Below are 21,062 nucleotides of genomic sequence, written 5' to 3'. Positions count from 1 at the left end.
TCTTCTATCAACCAACGAAGAAACACATTGGTACTTTCCCATGATGAGTGAGTGCTTCAGGATCTCTTGCACTTACATGTGCAGCAGAGTACAGCAATGGAAGCATGCTGGGCCCATAACCCAGAGGTAGGCAGATTGAAACTATCCTCTGCTATATGCATTTTTTTGTTTGTTAATTAAAGTATTCCAAAACTGGGATTGATATTTTGGCTCTTTTATTTTTACTTAAAGTACAATAACTTTTACCATTTTAATTTGTTTTAATAGTATATTGACAGTTTTGTTTTCTTTCAAAAATCCACTTCATTTTCTTTACCCTATTATTAAAATGGTAATTGACAAAAACAAACTACATTGTCACCAGAAGAGCAATACAAAATGTACAAGTGATATATTAAAATCATCTTTCCAGCTTGAATTTCAATGATGCATTGGGGCAACGATTTTGTGAGAAACATCTTCACCCTTAAATAAAGATTTTCTTAATTCCTTACCTGTGTGCTAATTAGATATCACCTTGTTTTCACATTAAACAGACTTCCACATGAGAAAGCAGCAAGGATGCAGTGGCGTTAATGTTTCCTGGTGTCAACTTGTATTATTTCAGTAGACATTGAAATGAGGATGCATCTTGCTGCCTTTCCAATGAAGCAAGTTTAATTTAGTAATAGGTGAAAAACCATCCCTACAAAGGTGTTAATCAGAGACTTTGCTTTGTGGACACTTTTCAGAGAACAAATTTGTTAGCATAAAAATAAAGCCAGAAAATGAAGAGCTGTTTAATCACTCAATTGGATTTTTCTGCCAGCATGTTTCTTTTTCTCTACAACCCACTGCTAAATTGTGCTTCCTAGCTGTTTTTATAAATCACTGAATCAAATCTAACTCTGATTACATCAGAGAAGGCCAGGTACCCTACACCATAACAGGGGGTTTGAAATTTTGACTTGTCTACTTAAAGATCACCAAAATCTGATAACAAGGTCAATTACGTACCTGGGTGGGATTGAACCACCAACCTTTTGGTTAATAGCCGTACACACTAACTGATTGCGCCACAGAGACACATTGCAAAAGTATATACTGACAAGGGCTAATAAGCATTCATCTAAAACGTTTCCTAGAAAAACTTTAAAAAGTTAATAATCTGGAGAGTTTTTGTAAGATGTTTCTTCCATCAACCAACGAAGAAACACATTGGTACTTTCCCATGATGAGTGAGTGCTTCAGGATCTCTTGCACTTACATGTGCAGCAGAGTACAGCAATGGAAGCATGCTGGGCCCATAACCCAGAGGTAGGCAGATTGAAACTATCCTCTGCTATATGCTTTTTTTTTGTTAATTAAAGTAATCCAAAACTGGGATTGATATTTTGGCTCTTTTATTTTTACTTAAAGTACAATAACTTTTACCATTTTAATTTGTTTTAATAGTATATTGACAGTATTGTTTTCTTTCAAAAATCCACTTCATTTTCTTTACCCTATTATTAAAATGGTAATTGACAAAAACAAACTACATTGTCACCAGAAGAGCAATACAAAATGTACAAGTGATATATTAAAATCATCTTTCCAGCTTGAATTTCAATGATGCATTGGGGCAACGATTTTGTGAGAAACATCTTCACCCTTAAATAAAGATTTTCTTAATTCCTTACCTGTGTGATAATTAGATATCACCTTGTTTTCGCATTAAACAGACTTCCACATGAGAAAGCAGCAAGGATGCAGTGGCGTTAATGTTTCCTGGTGTCAACTTGTATTATTTCAGTAGACATTGAAATGAGGATGCATCTTGCTGCCTTTCCAATGAAGCAAGTTTAATTTAGTAATAGGTGAAAAACCATCCTTACAAAGGTGTTAATCAGAGACTTGGCTTTGTGGACACTTTTCAGAGAACAAATTTGTTAGCATAAAAATAAAGCCAGAAAATGAAGAGCTGTTTAATCACTCAATTGGATTTTTCTGCCAGCATATTTTTTTTCTCTGCAAACCACTGCTAAATTGTGCTTCCTCGCTGTTTTTATAAAATCAATGAATCAAATCTAACTCTGATTACATCAGAGAAGGCCAGGTACCCTACACCATAAGAGGGGGTTTGAAATTTTGACTTGTCTACTTAAAGATCACCAAAAGCTGATAACAAGATCAATTACATCCCTGGGTGGGATTGAACCACCAACCTTTTTGTTAATAGCCGTACACACTAACTGATTGCGCCACAGAGACACTTTGCGAAAGTGCATACTGACAAAGGCTAATAAGCATTCATCTAAAACGTTTCCTAGAAAAACTTTAAAAAGTCAATAATCTGGAGAGTTTTTGTAAGATGTTTCTTCCATCAACCAACGAAGAAACACATTGGTACTTTTCCATGATGAGTGAGTGCTTCAGGATCTCTTGCACTTACATGTGCAGCAAAGTACAGCAATGGAAGCATGCTGGGTTCATAACCCAGAGGTAGGCAGATTGAAACTATCCTCTGCTGTATGCTTTTTTTTTTTAATTAAAGTAATCCAAAACTGGGATTGATATTTTGGCTCTTTTATTTTTACTTAAAGTACAATAACTTTTACCATTTTAATTTGTTTTAATAGTATATTGACAGTATTGTTTTCTTTCAAAAATCCACTTAATTTTCTTTACCCTGTTATTAAAATGGTAATTGACAAAAACAAACTACATTGTCACCAGAAAAGCAATACAAAATGTACAAGTGATATATTAAAATCATCTTTCCAGCTTGAATTTCAATGATGCATTGGGGCAACGATTTTGTGAGAAACATCTTCACCCTTAAATAAAGATTTTCTTAATTCCTTACCTGTGTGCTAATTAGATATCACCTTGTTTTCGCATTAAACAGACTTCCACATGAGAAAGCAGCAAGGATGCAGTGGCGTTAATGTTTCCTGGTGTCAACTTGTATTATTTCAGTAGACATTGAAATGAGGATGCATCTTGCTGCCTTTCCAATGAAGCAAGTTAAATTTAGTAATAGGTGAAAAACCATCCCTACAAAGGTGTTAATCAGAGACTTGGCTTTGTGGACACTTTTCAGAGAACAAATTTGTTAGCATAAAAATAAAGCCAGAAAATGAAGAGCTGTTTAATCACTCAATTGGATTTTTTTTGCCAGCATATTTTTTTTCTCTGCAACCCACTGCTAAATTGTGCTTCCTAGCTGTTTTTTATAAAATCACTGAATCAAATCTAACTCTGATTACATCAGAGAAGGCCAGGTACCCTACACAATAAGAGGGGGTTTGAAATTTTGACTTGTCTACTTAAATATCACCAAAATCTGATCACAAGGTCAATTACGTTCCGGGGTGGGATTGAACCACCAACCTTTTGGTTAATAGCCTTACACACTAACCAATTGCACCACAGAGACACTTTGCAAAAAGTACATACTGACAAAGGCTAATAAGCATTCATCAAGAACGTTTCCTAGAAAAACTTTAAAAAGTCAATAATCTGGAGAGTTTTTGTAAGATGTTTCTTCCATCAACCAATGAAGAAACACATTGGTACTTTCCCATGATGAGTGAGTGCTTCAGGATCTCTTGCACTTACATGTGCAGCAGAGTACTGCAATGGAAGCATGCTGGGCCCATAACCCAGAGATAGGTAGATTGAAACTATCCTCTGCTATATGCATTTTTTTTTGTTAATTAAAGTAATCCAAAACTGGGATTGATATTTTGTCTCTTTTATTTTTACTTAAAGTACAATAACTTTTACCATTTTAATTTGTTTTAATAGTATATTGACAGTATTGTTTTCTTTCAAAAATCCACTTCATTTTCTTTACCCTATTATTAAAATGGTAATTGACAAAAACAAACTACATTGTCACCAGAAGAGCAATACAAAATGTACAAGTGATATATTAATATCATCTTTCCAGCTTGAATTTCAATGATGCATTGGGGCAACGATTTTGTGAGAAACATCTTCACCCTTAAATAAATATTTTCTTAATTCCTTACCTGTGTGATAATTAGATATCACCTTGTTTTCACATTAAACAGACTTCCACATGAGAAAGCAGCAAGGATGCAGTGGCGTTAATGTTTCCTGGTGTCAACCTGTATTATTTCAGTAGACATTGAAATGAGGATGCATCTTGCTGCCTTTCCAATGAAGCAAGTTTAATTTAGTAATAGGTGAAAAACCATCCCTACAACGGTGTTAATCAGAGACTTGGCTTTGTGGACACTTTTCAGAGAACAAATTTGTTAGCATAAAAATAAAGCCAGAAAATGAAGAGCTGTTTAATCACTCAATTGGATTTTTTTTGCCAGCATATTTTTTTTCTCTGCAACCCACTGCTAAATTGTGCTTCCTAGCTGTTTTTTATAAAATCACTGAATCAAATCTAACTCTGATTACATCAGAGAAGGCCATGTACCCTACACCATAAGAGGGGGTTTGAAATTTTGACTTGTCTACTTAAATATCACCAAAATCTGATCACAAGTTTAATTAGGTTCCTGGGTGGGATTGAACCACCAACCTTTCGGTTAATAGCCGAACACACTAACCGATTGCGCCACAGAGACACTTTGCAAAAAGTGCCTACTGACAAAGGCTAATAAGCATACATCTAGAACGTTTCCTAGAAAAACATTAAAAAATCAATAATCTGGAGAGTTTTTGTAAGATGTTTCTTCCATCAACTAACGAAGAAACACATTGGTACTTTCCCATGATGAGTGAGTGCTTCAGGATCTCTTGCACTTACATGTGCAGCAGAGTACTGCAATGGAAGCATGCTGGACCCATAACCCAGAGGTAGGCAGATTGAAACTATCCTCTGCTATATGCATTTTTTTTGTTAATTTAAGTAATCAAAACTGGGATTGATATTTTTGCTCTTTTATTTTTACTTAAAGTACAATAACTTTTACCATTTTAATTTGTTTTAATAGTATATTGACAGTATAGTTTTCTTTCAAAAATCCACTTAATTTTCTTTACCCTGTTATTAAAATGGTAATTGACAAAAAAAACTACATTGTCACCAGAAGAGCAATACAAAATGTACAAGTGATATATTAAAATCATCTTTCCAGCTTGAATTTCAATGATGCATTGGGGCAACAATTTTGTGAGAAACATCTTCACCCTTAAATAAAGATTTTCGTAATTCCTTACCTGTGTGCTAATTAGATATCACCTTGTTTTCACATTAAACAGACTTCCACATGAGAAAGCAGCAAGGATGCAGAGGCGTTAATGTTTCCTGGTGTCAACCTGTATTATTTCAGTAGACATTGAAATGAGGATGCATCTTGCTGCCTTTCCAATGAAGCAAGTTTAATTTAGTAATAGGTGAAAAACCATCCCTACAAAGGTGTTAATCAGAGACTTGGCTTTGTGGACACTTTTCAGAGAACAAATTTGTTAGCATAAAAATAAAGCAAGAAAATTAAGAGCTGTTAAATCAAGCAATTTGATTTTTTTGCAAGCATATTTCTTTTTCTCTGCAACCCACTGCTAAATTGTGCTTCCTAGATGTTTTTATAAAATCACTGAATCAAATCTAACTCTGATTACATCAGAGAAGGCCAGGTACCCTACACAATAAGAGGAGGTTTGAAATTTTGACTTGTCTACTTAAATATCACCAAAATCTGATAACAAGGTCAATTACATCCCTGGGTGGGATTGAACCACCAACCTTTTGGTTAATAGCCATACACACTAACTGATTGCGCCACAGAGACACTTTGCAAAAGTACGTACTGACAAAGGCTAATAAGCATTCATCTAAAACGTTTCCTAGAAAAACTTAATAAAGTCAATAATCTGGAGAGTTTTTGTAAGATGTTTCTTCTATCAACCAACGAAGAAACACATTGGTACTTTCCCATGATGAGTGAGTGCTTCAGGATCTCTTGCACTTACATGTGCAGCAGAGTACAGCAATGGAAGCATGCTGGGCCCATAACCCAGAGGTAGGCAGATTGAAACTATCCTCTGCTATATGCATTTTTTTGTTTGTTAATTAAAGTATTCCAAAACTGGGATTGATATTTTGGCTCTTTTATTTTTACTTAAAGTACAATAACTTTTACAATTTTAATTTGTTTTAATAGTATATTGACAGTTTTGTTTTCTTTCAAAAATCCACTTCATTTTCTTTACCCTATTATTAAAATGGTAATTGACAAAAACAAACTACATTGTCACCAGAAGAGCAATACAAAATGTACAAGTGATATATTAAAATCATCTTTCCAGCTTGAATTTCAATGATGCATTGGGGCAACGATTTTGTGAGAAACATCTTCACCCTTAAATAAAGATTTTCTTAATTCCTTACCTGTGTGCTAATTAGATATCACCTTGTTTTCACATTAAACAGACTTCCACATGAGAAAGCAGCAAGGATGCAGTGGCGTTAATGTTTCCTGGTGTCAACCTGTATTATTTCAGTAGACATTGAAATGAGGATGCATCTTGCTGCCTTTCCAATGAAGCAAGTTTAATTTAGTAATAGGTGAAAAACCATCCTTACAAAGGTGTTAATCAGAGACTTGGCTTTGTGGACACTATTCAGAGAACAAATTTGTTAGCATAAAAATAAAGCCAGAAAATAAAGAGCTGTTTAATCACTCAATTGGATTTTTCTGCCAGCATATTTTTTTTCTCTGCAACCCACTGCTAAATTGTGCTTCCTAGCTTTTTTTTATAAAATCACTGAATTAAATCTAACTCTGATTACATCAGAGAAGGCCAGGTACCCTACACAATAAGAGGGGGTTTGAAATTTTGACTTGTCTACTTAAATATCACCAAAATCTGATCACAAGGTCAATTACGTTCCGGGGTGGGATTGAACCACCAACCTTTTGGTTAATAGCCTTACACACTAACCAATTGCACCACAGAGACACTTTGCAAAAAGTACATACTGACAAAGGCTAATAAGCATTCATCAAGAACGTTTCCTAGAAAAACTTTAAAAAGTCAATAATCTGGAGAGTTTTTGTAAGATGTTTCTTCCATCAACCAATGAAGAAACACATTGGTACTTTCCCATGATGAGTGAGTGCTTCAGGATCTCTATAACTGGCACTGCAGTAGTGCTCCCCAGTCTCCCCCACAATTATAAGCTGTGTGAGCTGAGCAGTCAGACAGATATATATAATATTATATATAGATAATAGATGATGCAGCACACTGGCCTGAGCCTGAGCAGTGCACACAGATATGGTATGTGACTGACTGAGTCACTGTGTGTATCGCTTTTTTCAGGCAGAGAACGGATATATTAAATAAACTGCACTGTGTGTCTGGTGGTCACTCACTATATAATATATTATGTACTCCTGGCTCCTGCTATAACCTATAACTGGCACTGCAGTAGTGCTCCCCAGTCTCCCCCACAATTATAAGCTGTGTGAGCTGAGCAGTCAGACAGATATATATAATATTATATATAGATAATAGATGATGCAGCACACTGGCCTGAGCCTGAGCAGTGCACACAGATATGGTATGTGACTGAGTCACTGTGTGCTGTGTATCGCTTTTTTCAGGCAGAGAACGGATTATAAAGTAAACTGCACTGTCCTCACTAGTAAACTCTCTCCACTCAGTCTCTACACTTCTACAGTAACAGTACTCCTCCTAGTCAGCTCCAGTAAATCTCTCTCAGTCTCTTATAATCTAAATGGAGAGGACGCCAGCCACGTCCTCTCCCTATCAATCTCAATGCACGTGTGAAAATGGCGGCGACGCGCGGCTCCTTATATAGAATCCGAGTCTCGCGATAGAATCCGAGCCTCGCGAGAATCCGACAGCGTCATGATGACGTTCGGGCGCGCTCGGGTTAACCGAGCAAGGCGGGAAGATCCGAGTCTGCTCGGACCCGTGAAAAAAACCATGAAGTTCTGGCGGGTTCGGATTCAGAGAAACCGAACCCGCTCATCTCTAGTTAATATGTCCTTAATATCCACAATCATGTACTGAATGCTCCTTGCCAATATTGGATCTAATCAGGAAATATTATGGTCGACATAGGAATCAGTATCCGAGTCAGTATCAGTGTGTAGTAACTGGGCAAAATAAAATTTTTGCGGGGCCTGAGGGAAAAGAAGCATAGCCATGAACCTCACATCTTTTCTCTACGTCTGTGTCTGGGACACAGATTTATCCAACCTCACTCTGATATTACTGAAACTTTCACCCAGTCAGTTATTGGTGGTGCCAACAGGGCCACCATCATATGTCTGCATTCCTAATATAGTTTCCTCTTGGGAAAAACATTCAGCCACCGACATGTTGACACACATGTACCAAGTACCCACAGACACATCGGCTTATGGGGGATAGACCTACAGTAAATCTGTCAGAGGGACAGATGGGATTTTTCAGCTCACAACCCAGCGTCAAAAGTACACAGTCTGGAAATAATAAACTCTATAGTGATAGACTTGTAACGCTCTATAGGTGTGCTGGTGAGGAAGAAGCCCCGCCGCTGTAATGGCACGCTTCTGTCCCGTTCAGAAACAAATAATTAATTACGCTGGCGGGGTAAGGACAGTGCCCAGGCACTAATGTCCACTTTTGCCAGCCTTTTGTGAGGAATTTATGCTGCCCAGGGTGCCCCCCCCACGCCCTGCACCCTGCAGTGCCTGTGTTTGTGTGAGAGCATGGCGCACAGCATTCCGCTCGCTGCGTGGTACCTCAGAATGCCATCTGTTCTTCTGCTACTCGCCTGTCTTCTGACTTCTGGCTCTGTAAGGGGGTGATGGCAGGCTACGGGAGTGGGCATCTAGGCGTACCCAGCGATCAGCACCCTCAGGAGCTAATGGTGTCCTGTCTGCCAGAAGTAGAGCCATTGAACTCACTAGAAGTTGGTCATACTTCTCTCCCCTAAGTCCCACGAAGCAGGGAGACTGTTGCCAGCAGCCTCCCTGAAAATAAGAAAAACTAACATAAGTCTTTTCAGAGAAACTCAGTAGAGCTCCCCTGTAGTGCATCCAGTCTCACTGGGCACAATTCTAAAACTGGAGTCTGGAGGAGGAGCATAGAGGGAGGAGACAGTTCACACCCTTTGAAAGTCTTAAAGTGCCCATGTCTCCTGCGGATCCCGTCTATACCCCATGGTTCTTAATGTGATCCCAGCATCCTCTAGGACGTATGAGAAAACAAATAACGCACACACGAGGAGGAGAGAACAAAGGAAGCTATAAGGAGGGGAGGGGGGGGGGAAGGTAAGGTAGTAAAGGCTTATTGGATAAACTACAACCTTATACATATTCATTAATGTACCAGTAGTTAGAAGTAGAAGAGCTCTAACAGAAACCACAAAGCTTATCTAAAGCCACACCACACTGGATATGCCCAATCTCATTTGATCTTTGAAGCAAAGCAGTATTGGACTTTGTTACTACCAAGCAGTCTCCCATCCATGTATTATCAGATTCTTTAGGTGTTTTTAAACTACCAACACCCTTTTCTTGGTACATTTAATTTTTACACGTATTCTTTTATGTACCAGAAGTTAGAAGTAGAAAAGCTCTAACAGAAACCACCAGCTCATCTACAGCCACAGCACACTGGATTTGCCCAATCTCTCCTGATCATGGAAGCTGAGCAGTGTTGGTCCTGGTTTTAGTACTTGGATGGGAGACCACAAGGAAATACCAGGAGCTGTGTGTATTTTTACAATACCAACACCATTCTCTTGATGCATTCCATTTTGAAACATTGGGGCAGATCTATTAAGCCTGGTGAACTGATAAAGTGCAAGGTGATAAAGTACCAGCCAGTCAGCTCCTAGCTGTCATTTTTCAAACCCAGCGTGTGACATGGCAATTAGGAGCTGATTGGCTGGTACTTTATCACCATGCAAATTATCATTCCACCAGGTTTAATAAACCGGCCGCTTATTCATTTATGTACTAGTAGTTAGAAGTAGAAGAACTCTAACAGAAACCACTAAGCTCATCTACAGCCACACCACACTGTATATGCCCAATATTACCTGATCTTAGGCCTGGTTTGTTCTTGGATGTGAGACCACCTGGGAATACCAGGTGCTATAGGTAGTTTTATACTACCAACACCGTTCTCTTGATGCATTCTATTTTGAAACTTATTCATTGATGTAGAAGTTAGAAACAGCAAAAATCATCTACAGCCGCATCACACTGGATATGTCCAATCTCATCTGATGTTGGAAGCTAAGCAGTGTTGTGCCTGGTTAGTTTTTGGATTTCAGGTCCTGCCTTCTGGTTTGGCCACGGCACCTCGGAAATTCACCAAGGTCATGGCCGTGATGACGACCCTTCACCATCGGTAGACCAGAGAGGAATCTCTCCTCCCGATAAACATTCTGGAATTGCGGGCAGTGTTCAATTCATTGATACTGGCCCTGCCTCTAGTACAGAACAGGCCTGTTCAAGTACAATCGGACAACGCCACCATGGTAGTGTACACAAATCATCAAGGCGGCACTCGAAACTGCATGGCAAAGCTGGAAGTATAAAAAAATCCTCAGTTGGGTAGAACGTCATCTGCCAGCAATATCGGCAGTGTTCATTCCCGGAGTCCTCAACTGGGAAGCGGATTTCCTCAGTCGTCAGGAAGTTCACGCTGGAGAGTGGAGAGGCTGCAGCAGAAATATCTGCACTGGTGTCAGTAGGTGACTGAGGCAGGGATGACTGGGAGATAGTGGGTGACTGAAGCATGTATGAGTGGGAGATAGTGGGTGACTGAAGCCGGGGTGACTGGGAGATAGTGGGTGACTGATGCAGGGGTGACAATGATAGTGGGTGACTGAGGCAGGGGTGACAGGGAGATAGTGGGTTACTGAGGGAGGGGTGATAGGAAGGGGTTGGGTAAGTATGGGAAGAAAGTGGGTGACAGGGATAATAAATGAATAAGGCAGGGATGATAGGGAGATAGTGGATGACTGTGGCAGGGGTGACAGGGACAGTAAGAGACTGAGGCAGGGTTGACAGGGATAGTGGGTGACTGAAGCAGGGGTGATAGGGTGACAGTGGGTGACTGAGGCAGGGGTGACAGGGATAGTGGGTGACTGCGGCAGGGGTCGCAGGTATAGTGGTTGACTGAGGCAGCGGTGACTGGGAGATAGTGGGTAACTGAGGCAGGGGTGAAAGGGAAAGTGTGTGACTCAGGCAGGGGTGATAGGGAGATAGTGGGCAGCATATCTCTGCCTCACTGCAGCAGCACATTCCTGCTTCACTGACAGCAGCACATCCCTGCAACGTTGACAGCAGCACATCCCTGCAACATTGACGGCAGCACATCCCTGCCTCATTGACGGCAGCACATCCCTGCCTCACTTATAGCAGCACATCCCTGCCTCGCTGACAGCAGCACATCACTGCCTCGCTGACAGCAGCACATCACTGCTTCACTGACAGCAGCACATCACTGCTTCACTGACAGCAGCACATCCCTGCCTCACTGGCAGCAGCACATCCCTGCTTTACTGACAGCTGTATATAGGGCCTAATTAAGACCTGATCCCTGCTGTGCATATTCACACAACAGGAGATCAGGTCTGAAGTGCGTGTGTGCTGGTGCCACAGTGCACCGGCACATGCCAGAGATGCGATCAGCATCTCTGCCCAGTGAGCGCCTCTGCCTGATTGACAGGCAGAGGCGGTCACTGGGCAGGAGGAGTCGGGCCAGCGGCGTTGTGCCGCCATTTTGGGGGCACAGTCAGGACAACGCAGACATGACCGGACCGTATGGGGGCGGGCCGTGACGGCTGTGTGACCCGGACAGCAACAGGCCTTATTTACTAAAATCTCAGATAAATTTTATGGCATTTATGTGCAGTCTAGTTTGCACAGTTGATAGAGTGTTGATCTTGTACTATCAATGTAAGCCTCACATAGGTTTGATAAACATGTAAGTTTGTTTTTATTTTACTACATTGTGGTTTGTGGCTCTATACCATGTAATGCATGTTTTTTAACAGTAGTCAAGTCTTCCAATGTGCTTGTTAGTGAAACCCAATACATAGCTTTATTTTATTTTGTTTCTTCAAATATTGAATGCATATGTCTTATAACTTTTTATTTCAATATATAAACATTTTTATTATAAGATTTTCAATGACACAAGTACATCCAAGTTGCAGATTATGGATTGTGAAGTACAAATCAACCATATAAACAATTTAAGCAATTTAAATTGCATGCAGGTAGTAGAATGTCAAACTCCTTGGATGAGAGTTGGTCGTAATAAACTAGGATAGAAAAGAATAAAGTAGAAAATAAGATTTTAAACCTACCGGTAAATCTTTTTCTCGTAGTCCGTAGAGGATGCTGGGGACTCCGTAAGGACCATGGGGATAAACGGGCTCCGCAGGAGACATGGGCACTTTAAGAAAGACTTTAGTTCTGGGTGTGCAGTGGCTCCTCCCTCTATGCCCCTCTATGCCACAGTTAGAGAAACTGTGCCCAGAGGAGACTGACAGTACGAGAAAAGGATTTTGTTAATCCAGGGCAAGATTCATACCAGCCACACCAATCACACCGTATAACTTGTGATAAACTACACAGAAATGAGTACGAAAAAACAACATACTGTAGCATCAGTACAGGACCGATGCAACTATAACATAACCCTTATTGAAGCAATAACTATATACAAGTATTGCAGAAGTAGTCCGCACTTGGGACGGGCGCCCAGCATCCTCTACGGACTACGAGAAAAAGATTTACCGGTAGGTTTAAAATCTTATTTTCTCTAACGTCCTAGAGGATGCTGGGGACTCCGTAAGGACCATGGGGATTATACCAAAGCTCCAAAACGGGCGGGAGAGTGCGGATGACTCTGCAGCACCGATTGAGCAAACATGAGTTCCTCCTCAGCCAGGGTATCAAACTTATAGTATTTTGAAAAGGTGTTTGAACCTGACCAAGTAGCAGCTCGACACAGCTGTAGTGCCGAGACCCCTCGGGCAGCCGCCCAAGAAGAGCCCACTTTCCTCGTGGAATGGGCCTTGACCGATTTCGGTAACTGCAATCCAGCCATAGAATGCGCTTGCTGAATTGTGTTACAAATCCAGCGAGCAATAGCCTGCTTTGAAGCAGGGGCACCAATCTTGTTGGTTGCATACAGGACAAACAGCGCTTCAGTTTTCCTGACTCTAGCCGTCCTGGCCACGTAAATTTTCAAAGCCCTGACCACATCAAGTAACTCGGAATCCTCCAAGTCACGCGTAGCCAAAGGCACCACAATAGGTTGGTTCATATGAAAAGATGAGACCACTTTTGGTAGGAATTGAGGACGGGTCCGCAATTCCGCTCTATCCACATGGAACACCAAATATGGGCTTTTATGTGACAAAGCTGCTAATTCCGACACTCGCCTAGCCGAAGCCAAGGCTAATAACATGACCACCTTCCACGTGAGATATTTTAACTCCACCGTTTTAAGTGGTTCAAACCAGTGTGATTTTAGAAAACTTAACACCACGTTAAGGTCCCAAGGTGCCACCGGAGGCACAAAAGGAGGCTGAATATGCAGCACTCCTTTTACAAAAGTCTGAACTTCTGGAAGAGAAACCAATTCTTTTTGAAAGAAAATGGATAAGGCCGAAATCTGGACCTTAATAGAGCCTAATTTTAGGCCCAAATTCACTCCAGTTTGTAGGAAGTGAAGGAAACGGCCCAGATGGAATTCTTCCATAGGAGCATTCCTGGCCTCACACCAAGAAACATAATTTCGCCATATACGGTGTAATGTTTTGACGTTACATCCTTCCTAGCCTTTATCAGCGTAGGGATGACCTCAACCGGAATGCCTTTCACTGCTAGGATCCGGCATTCAACCACCATGCCGTGAAACGCAGCCGCGGTAAGTCTTGGAACAGACAGGGCCCCTGATGCAACAGGTCCTGTCTTAGAGGAAGAGGCCACGGATCTTCTGTGAGCATTTCCTGCAGATCCGGATACCAGGTCCTCCGTGGCCAATCTGGAACAATGAGGATTGTTCTCACTCCTCTTTGTCTTATTATCCTCAACACCTTGGGTATGAGAGGAAGAGGAGGAAATACATAGATCGGCCGGAACACCCACGGTGTCACTAGGGCGTCTACAGCTACTGCCTGAGGGTCTCTTGACCTTGCGCAATACCTATGTAGCTTTTTGTTGAGCCGGGACGCCATCATGTCTATCTGTGGCAGTTCCCACCAACTTGTAATCTGTGCAAAGACTTCCTGATGAAGTCCCCACTCTCCCGGATGTAGGTTGTGTCTGCTGAGGAAGTCTGCTTCCCAGTTGTCCACTCCGAGAATGAACACTGCTGACAGTGCGCTTGCGTGATTCTCCACCCAGCGAAGAATTCTGGTGGCTTGTGCCATCGCCACTCTGCTCCTTGTGCCGCCTTGGCGGTTTACATGAGCCACTGCGGTGATGTTGTCTGACTGGATCAGAACCGGTTGGTCGCAAAGTAAGGTCTCCGCTTGACGTAGGGCATTGTATATGGCCCCTAGTTTCAGGATGTTGATGTGAAGACAAGTCTCTTGACTTGACCAAAGACCTTGGAAATTTCTTCCCTGTGTGACTGCTCCCCAACCTTGGAGGCTTGCATCTGTGGTCACCAGGATCCAGTCCTGAATGCCGAATCTGCATCACTCGAGACGGTGAGCACTCTGCAGCCACCACAGGAGTGATACCCTGACCCTGGGGGACAGGGTGATCAACCAATGCATCTGTAAATGTGACCCGGACCACTTGTCCAGTAGGTCCCATTGGAAAGTCCTCGCATGGAACCTGCCGAATGGAATGGCTTCGTATGATGCCACCATCTTTCCCAGGACTCGAGTGCAGTGATGCACTGACACAAGTTTTGGTTTCAATAGGTTCCTGACAAGAGTCATGAGTTCCTGGGCCTTTTCTATCGGGAGATAAACCCTCTTCTGGTCTGTGTCCAGAATCATGCCCAAGAAAGACAGACGAGTCGTAGGAACCAACTGCGACTTTGGGATATTGAAAATCCAGCCGAAAATCCAGTGAAAGTGATACGCTGTTCAGCAACTGCTCTCTTGATCTCGCTTTTATGAGATCGCTCAAGTACGGGATAATTGTGACACCTTGCTTGCGCAGGAGAACCATCATTTCCGCCATTACCTTGGTGAAAATTCTCTGGGCCGTGGAGAGACCAAACAGCAACGTCTGAAATTGGCAATGACAGTCCTGTACCGCAAATCTGAGGTACGCCTGATGAGATGGATAAATGGGAACATGAAGGTATGCATCCTGTACACAAATGCGGACAACAGGTGTCAAGCCATGTGTTGCCTTTGTCAAGCTGTAATAAGTAGGGGTAAGGACGTTAACCACCTCAGAACATCCTCCCTTATACGTCACCTGCAGCGCATTAATCATAAGTCAGTGACAAGTTCAAAAACTTTGGATGACAGCGGAAGCAGTCCACTGACCTCTAAATCCCTTCCTCTTGTAACCAAGCTCCTGCAAACCACACCACCAACTCCCTCAGTGTCAATTTCCTCCTTAGACAGGAAAGCCAATAGTCCTGCAGGCCATGTCACTGGCACGTCTGACGAGTCCTCTCCTGCCTGGGATTCCTCCGATGCATCCTTGAGTGTAACGCCTACTGCTGCTGGCGCTGCTGTTGTTGCTGCTGGGAGTCGATCGTCATCCCAGAGGGGAAGTCGGAAGACCACTTGTACTACTTCCAGTAGGCAATTGACTGTCCAACAGTCCTTTGCGAGGAAGATGAAATATCACAGCAGTCATCCTGCTGCAAAGCGGATAACTCAGGTCTTGTCAGCCTGGGTGGTGAGAAACGTGGTTCCGGTACCCATCGTTAATTCAGAGGCAACTAGAGACTTGATTGAGGTACTGTGTCCCCGGTACCAAATGCCATCTAGGTTCCATTTCTCTAGGCAGGCGATACCGAAAATGTATACAGACCTCAAAAAAGAGTCACCAGTGTCCTAAAAAATGCAGTTGTACCCAATGTCCACTAGTCCACATGTCCGTGGTTAAGTGGAGCAGGGCAGACTCAGGGCTATATGACTGTGACAGCCCACTGGGTAGATGTATTGCCTCCCGCAGCAAGAACAGCAGCGGCGGCACCAGTAGCAGCATCTCGCAAATGCCAACTCGTTCCTAGGCAGGCTACGCTTTGTATCACCGCTTTCCCTAAGAGGCACACAGCTGACAACCTCTTACGGAAACTGAGGAACATCATCGCAGAATGGCTTACCCCAATTGGACTCTCCTGGGGATTTGTGACATCGGACAACGCCACCAATATTGTGCGTACATTACATCTGGGCAAATTCCAGCACGTCCCATGTTTTGCACATACATTGAATTTGGTGGTGCAGAATTATTTAAAAAATTACAGGGGCGTGCAAGAGATGCTGTCGGTGGCCCGAAGAATTGCGGGCCACTTTCTGCATTCAGCCACCGCGTGCCGAAGACTGGAGCACCACCAAACATTCCTGAACCTGCCCTGCCATCTTCTGAAGCAAGAGGTGGTAACGAGGTGGAATTCAACCCTCTATATGCTTCAGAGGATGGAGGAGCAGCAAAAGGCCATTCAAGCCTATACATCTACTCACGATATAGGCAAAGTAGGGGGAATGCACCTGACTCAAGCGCAGTGGAGAATGATTTCAACGTTGTGCAAGGTTCTGCTACCCTTTGAACTTGCCACACGTGAAGTCAGTTCAGACACTGCCAGCCTGAGTCAGGTCATTCCCCTCATCAGGCTTTTGCAGAAGAAGCTGGAGACATTATAGGAGGAGCTAAAACAGAGCGATTCCGCTAGGCATGTGGGACTTGTGGATGGAGCCCTTAATTCGCTTAACCAGGATTCAATCTGTTGAAATCAGAGCAATACATTTTGGCCACCGTACTCGATCCTAGATTTAAAACCTACATTGTATCTCTCTTTCCGGCAGACACAAGTCTGCAGAGGTTCAAAGACCTGCTGGTGAGAAAATTGTCAAGTCAAGCGGAACGTGACCCGTCAACAGCTCCTCCTTCACATTCTCCCGCAACTGGGGGTGCGAGGAAAAGGCTAAGAATTCCGAGCCCACCCGCTGGCGGTGATGCAGGGCAGTCTGGAGTGAGTGCTGACATCTGGTCCGGACTGAAGGACCTGGCAACGATTACTGACATGTCGTCTACTGTCACTGCATATGATTCTGTCACCTTTGAAAGAATGGTGGAGGATTATATGAGTGACCGCATCCAGGTAGGCACGTCAGACAGTCCGTATGTATACTGGCCGGAAAAAGAGGCAATTTGGAGGCCCTTGGACAAACTTACTTTATTCTACCTAAGTTGCCCTCCCTCCAGTGTGTACTCCAAAAGAGTGTTTAGTGCAGCCGCTCACCTTGTCAGCAATCGGTGTACGAGCTTACTTCCAGAAAATGTGGAGAAGATGATGATCATCAAAATGAATTATAATCAATTCCTCCGTGGAGACATTCACCAGCAATTGCCTCCAGAAAGTACACAGGGATCTGAGATGGTGGATTCCAGTGGGGACGAATTAATAATCTGTGAGGAGGGCGATGTACACAGTGAAAGGGGTGAGGAATCGGAGGATGATGAGGTGGACATCTTGCCTCTGTAGAGCCAGTTTGTGCAAGGAGAGATTGATTGCTTCTTTTTTGGTGGGGGCCCAAACCACCCAGTCATTTCAGTCAGCCGTGTGGCAGACCCTGTTGCTGAAATGATGGGTTCGTCAATGTTTTTCTTTTCAATCTAAGCCCCTGCAGTTTTCTGTAAGAATCTGCTTCGCTATGATGATCAACAAGTCACAAGGGCAAACACTCAGGGCTGGAGGCGTAGATCTTAGGACCAGCTGCTACAAGCATGGCAAAGGTGTCACTATCATTGGTGACACCCAGAGAGGCAGCGAGGGAGATTGTAATGCAGTGCGCGCAGATAAGCAGCGCAATGGTAAAAAGGAGGCATGGTCTCATAGGTAGGGGTGTGGCCTGTTGGCCTGAATCTCCATTTTGTTGCTCCGGGTATCCCGGGGGTTGGGGGCTGCACCCGGGGACTAGTGTGTGAGTGGTGCTGGCTCCTGCACAGTGACAGAAACTGGGTGTTGCACGTAATGTCACAGTGAAACACCCATATTCTGTCACTGAAGAGGAGCCGGCACTTTGGTGTCACCCCCCTTGGCGGGTGACACTCGGGTGTGGGCCGCAACCCCATTGTGATGCCACTGACCCATGGAAAGCTTTACGTGGCTTACCCATGTGTTAGTAGCCCCAAGCATCTTTTGTGTTAGTCCCTGAAGAAAAACTTCAAATATTTACAAATAAATTTTGTAATCAATGGGCCTAATTCAGTAAGGATTGCAAATTCCGCTAAGTAACAGAATTTGCAATCCTTTGGTTCACATGCTGGGGCCACCCAGCATGCCGCCTCCCTTCTTGACCACGCTGAAATTGCAGTCGCAGTGCAGTTCAGCGTGATCATAAAAAATGGGTTAGCCTCCAGTTGGTGCAGACTGTATGTGTGCGCAGGAAGCCGCCACCATTTTTGTGATCGCAGCTGCTGCATGTGATGTCATGCAGCCGCTCTGACCACGCCTCCTGTTTCTCCGTTGCCGACCCCATTTTGAAGCCCTGCCCACGCACCGCTCCATCTCCGACTTAGAAACGGAGTGTTGCTGACCCCCCCCCCCCCAGCACCGATTGACAGTTAGAGGCGATCGCATTATCTGCGGGGTGCCGCAGAAAATGCAGGCGCATGCGTATGCTCTTAGCAATTTTTGCAGTTAGATTGCTTATTGCGATTGCAATCCAACCTGAATCAGGCTCTATTACCTATCAGGAAAAAAACTGTGTTCCCTAATGCACACCGAGTGAATAATATTGCTATATAATAATGGTCAGATAATACGGAGATCTTAGTTGCGCATATCTGCAGATATAGGGTTAAGCCCCCAGGCCGATCGACAAGGCTTCTCCGTCACTGGGGGTCCCTAATACTAGGTATGGGCCCGGGGCGCAGGACCCCACAATGTCGGCACAGGTCGGCCACCCCAGGTCAGCACACAGGTGAAAATTAATAGGGGTTAATAAGAAGCACAGAAGTGCTATGTAAGTGGTGTGATTAAAATAATATATACAAAGTGATAGGAAAAATAATAAGTGTTAATAAAGTGTTAGGGTGTGCCGACCTGCAGCAGCCCACCCATACCGACACAGGGGCCACTGCACCCCACACCCACCCCATAAATAATTACATATATATATCTGGGTTAAATTCCCAGTGTAAGGCCACATGGTAATGGCACCTACAGCATCTGAGAGCCAGCTTACCTGGGGATACCCCTGGCTTCCCCTATGGCACTACTAGATTCAGCAATCCCTCCTAATGCTGACCCATTTGTGCCTCTCTATATACAATACACAAGGTGGAAAGCTGCTCAATCAGATTGTAATGTCACTCAGGTGCTAAAAGGGGAGGGGTAATTCTGTGTAGGAAAAAAACTGTGTTCCCTAATGCACACCGAGTGAATAATATTGCTATATAATAATGGTCAGATAATACGGAGATCTTAGTTGCGTATATCTGCAGATATAGGGTTAAGCCCCCAGGCCGATCGACAAGGCTTCTCCGTCACTGGGGGTCCCTAATACTAGGTATGGGCCCGGGGCGCAGGACCCCACAATGTCGGTACAGGTCGGCCACCCCAGGTCAGCACACAGGTGAAAATTAATAGGGGTTAATAAGAAGCACAGAAGTGCTATGTAAGTGGTGTGATTAAAATAATATATACAAAGTGATAGGAAAAATAATAAGTGTTAATAAAGTGTTAGGGTGTGCCGACCTGCAGCAGCCCACCCATACCGACACAGGGGCCACTGCACCCCACACCCACCCCATAAATAATTACATATATATATCTGGGTTAAATTCCCAGTGTAAGGCCACATGGTAATGGCACCTACAGCATCTGAGAGCCAGCTTACCTGGGGATACCCCTGCCTTCCCCTATGGCACTACTAGAGTCAGCAATCCCTCCTAATGCTGACCCATTTGTGCCTCTCTATATACAATACACAAGGTGGAAAGCTGCTCAATCAGATTGTAATGTCACTCAGGTGCTAAAAGGGGAGGGGTAATTCTGTGTAGGAAAAAAACTGTGTTCCCTAATGCACACCGAGTGAATAATATTGCTATATAATAATGGTCAGATAATACGGAGATCTTAGTTGCGTATATCTGCAGATATAGGGTTAAGCCCCCAGGCCGATCGACAAGGCTTCTCCGTCACTGGGGGTCCCTAATACTAGGTATGGGCCCGGGGCGCAGGACCCCACAATGTCGGTACAGGTCGGCCACCCCAGGTCAGCACACAGGTGAAAATTAATAGGGGTTAATAAGAAGCACAGAAGTGCTATGTAAGTGGTGTGATTAAAATAATATATACAAAGTGATAGGAAAAATAATAAGTGTTAATAAAGTGTTAGGGTGTGCCGACCTGCAGCAGCCCACCCATACCGACACAGGGGCCACTGCACCCCACACCCACCCCATAAATAATTACATATATATATCTGGGTTAAATTCCCAGTGTAAGGCCACATGGTAATGGCACCTACAGCATCTGAGAGCCAGCTTACCTGGGGATACCCCTGGCTTCCCCTATGGCACTACTAGAGTCAGCAATCCCTCCTAATGCTGACCCATTTGTGCCTCTCTATATACAATACACAAGGTGGAAAGCTGCTCAATCAGATTGTAATGTCACTCAGGTGCTAAAAGGGGAGGGGTAATTCTGTGTAGGAAAAAAACTGTGTTCCCTAATGCACACCGAGTGAATAATATTGCTATATAATAATGGTCAGATAATACGGAGATCTTAGTTGCGTATATCTGCAGATATAGGGTTAAGCCCCCAGGCCGATCGACAAGGCTTCTCCGTCACTGGGGGTCCCTAATACTAGGTATGGGCCCGGGGCGCAGGACCCCACAATGTCGGTACAGGTCGGCCACCCCAGGTCAGCACACAGGTGAAAATTAATAGGGGTTAATAAGAAGCACAGAAGT

Source organism: Pseudophryne corroboree, unplaced genomic scaffold, assembly GCF_028390025.1.
Source record: "Pseudophryne corroboree isolate aPseCor3 unplaced genomic scaffold, aPseCor3.hap2 scaffold_297, whole genome shotgun sequence".
NCBI classification, from domain to species: Eukaryota; Metazoa; Chordata; class Amphibia; order Anura; family Myobatrachidae; genus Pseudophryne; species Pseudophryne corroboree.
This window is presented reverse-complemented; position numbering follows the sequence as displayed.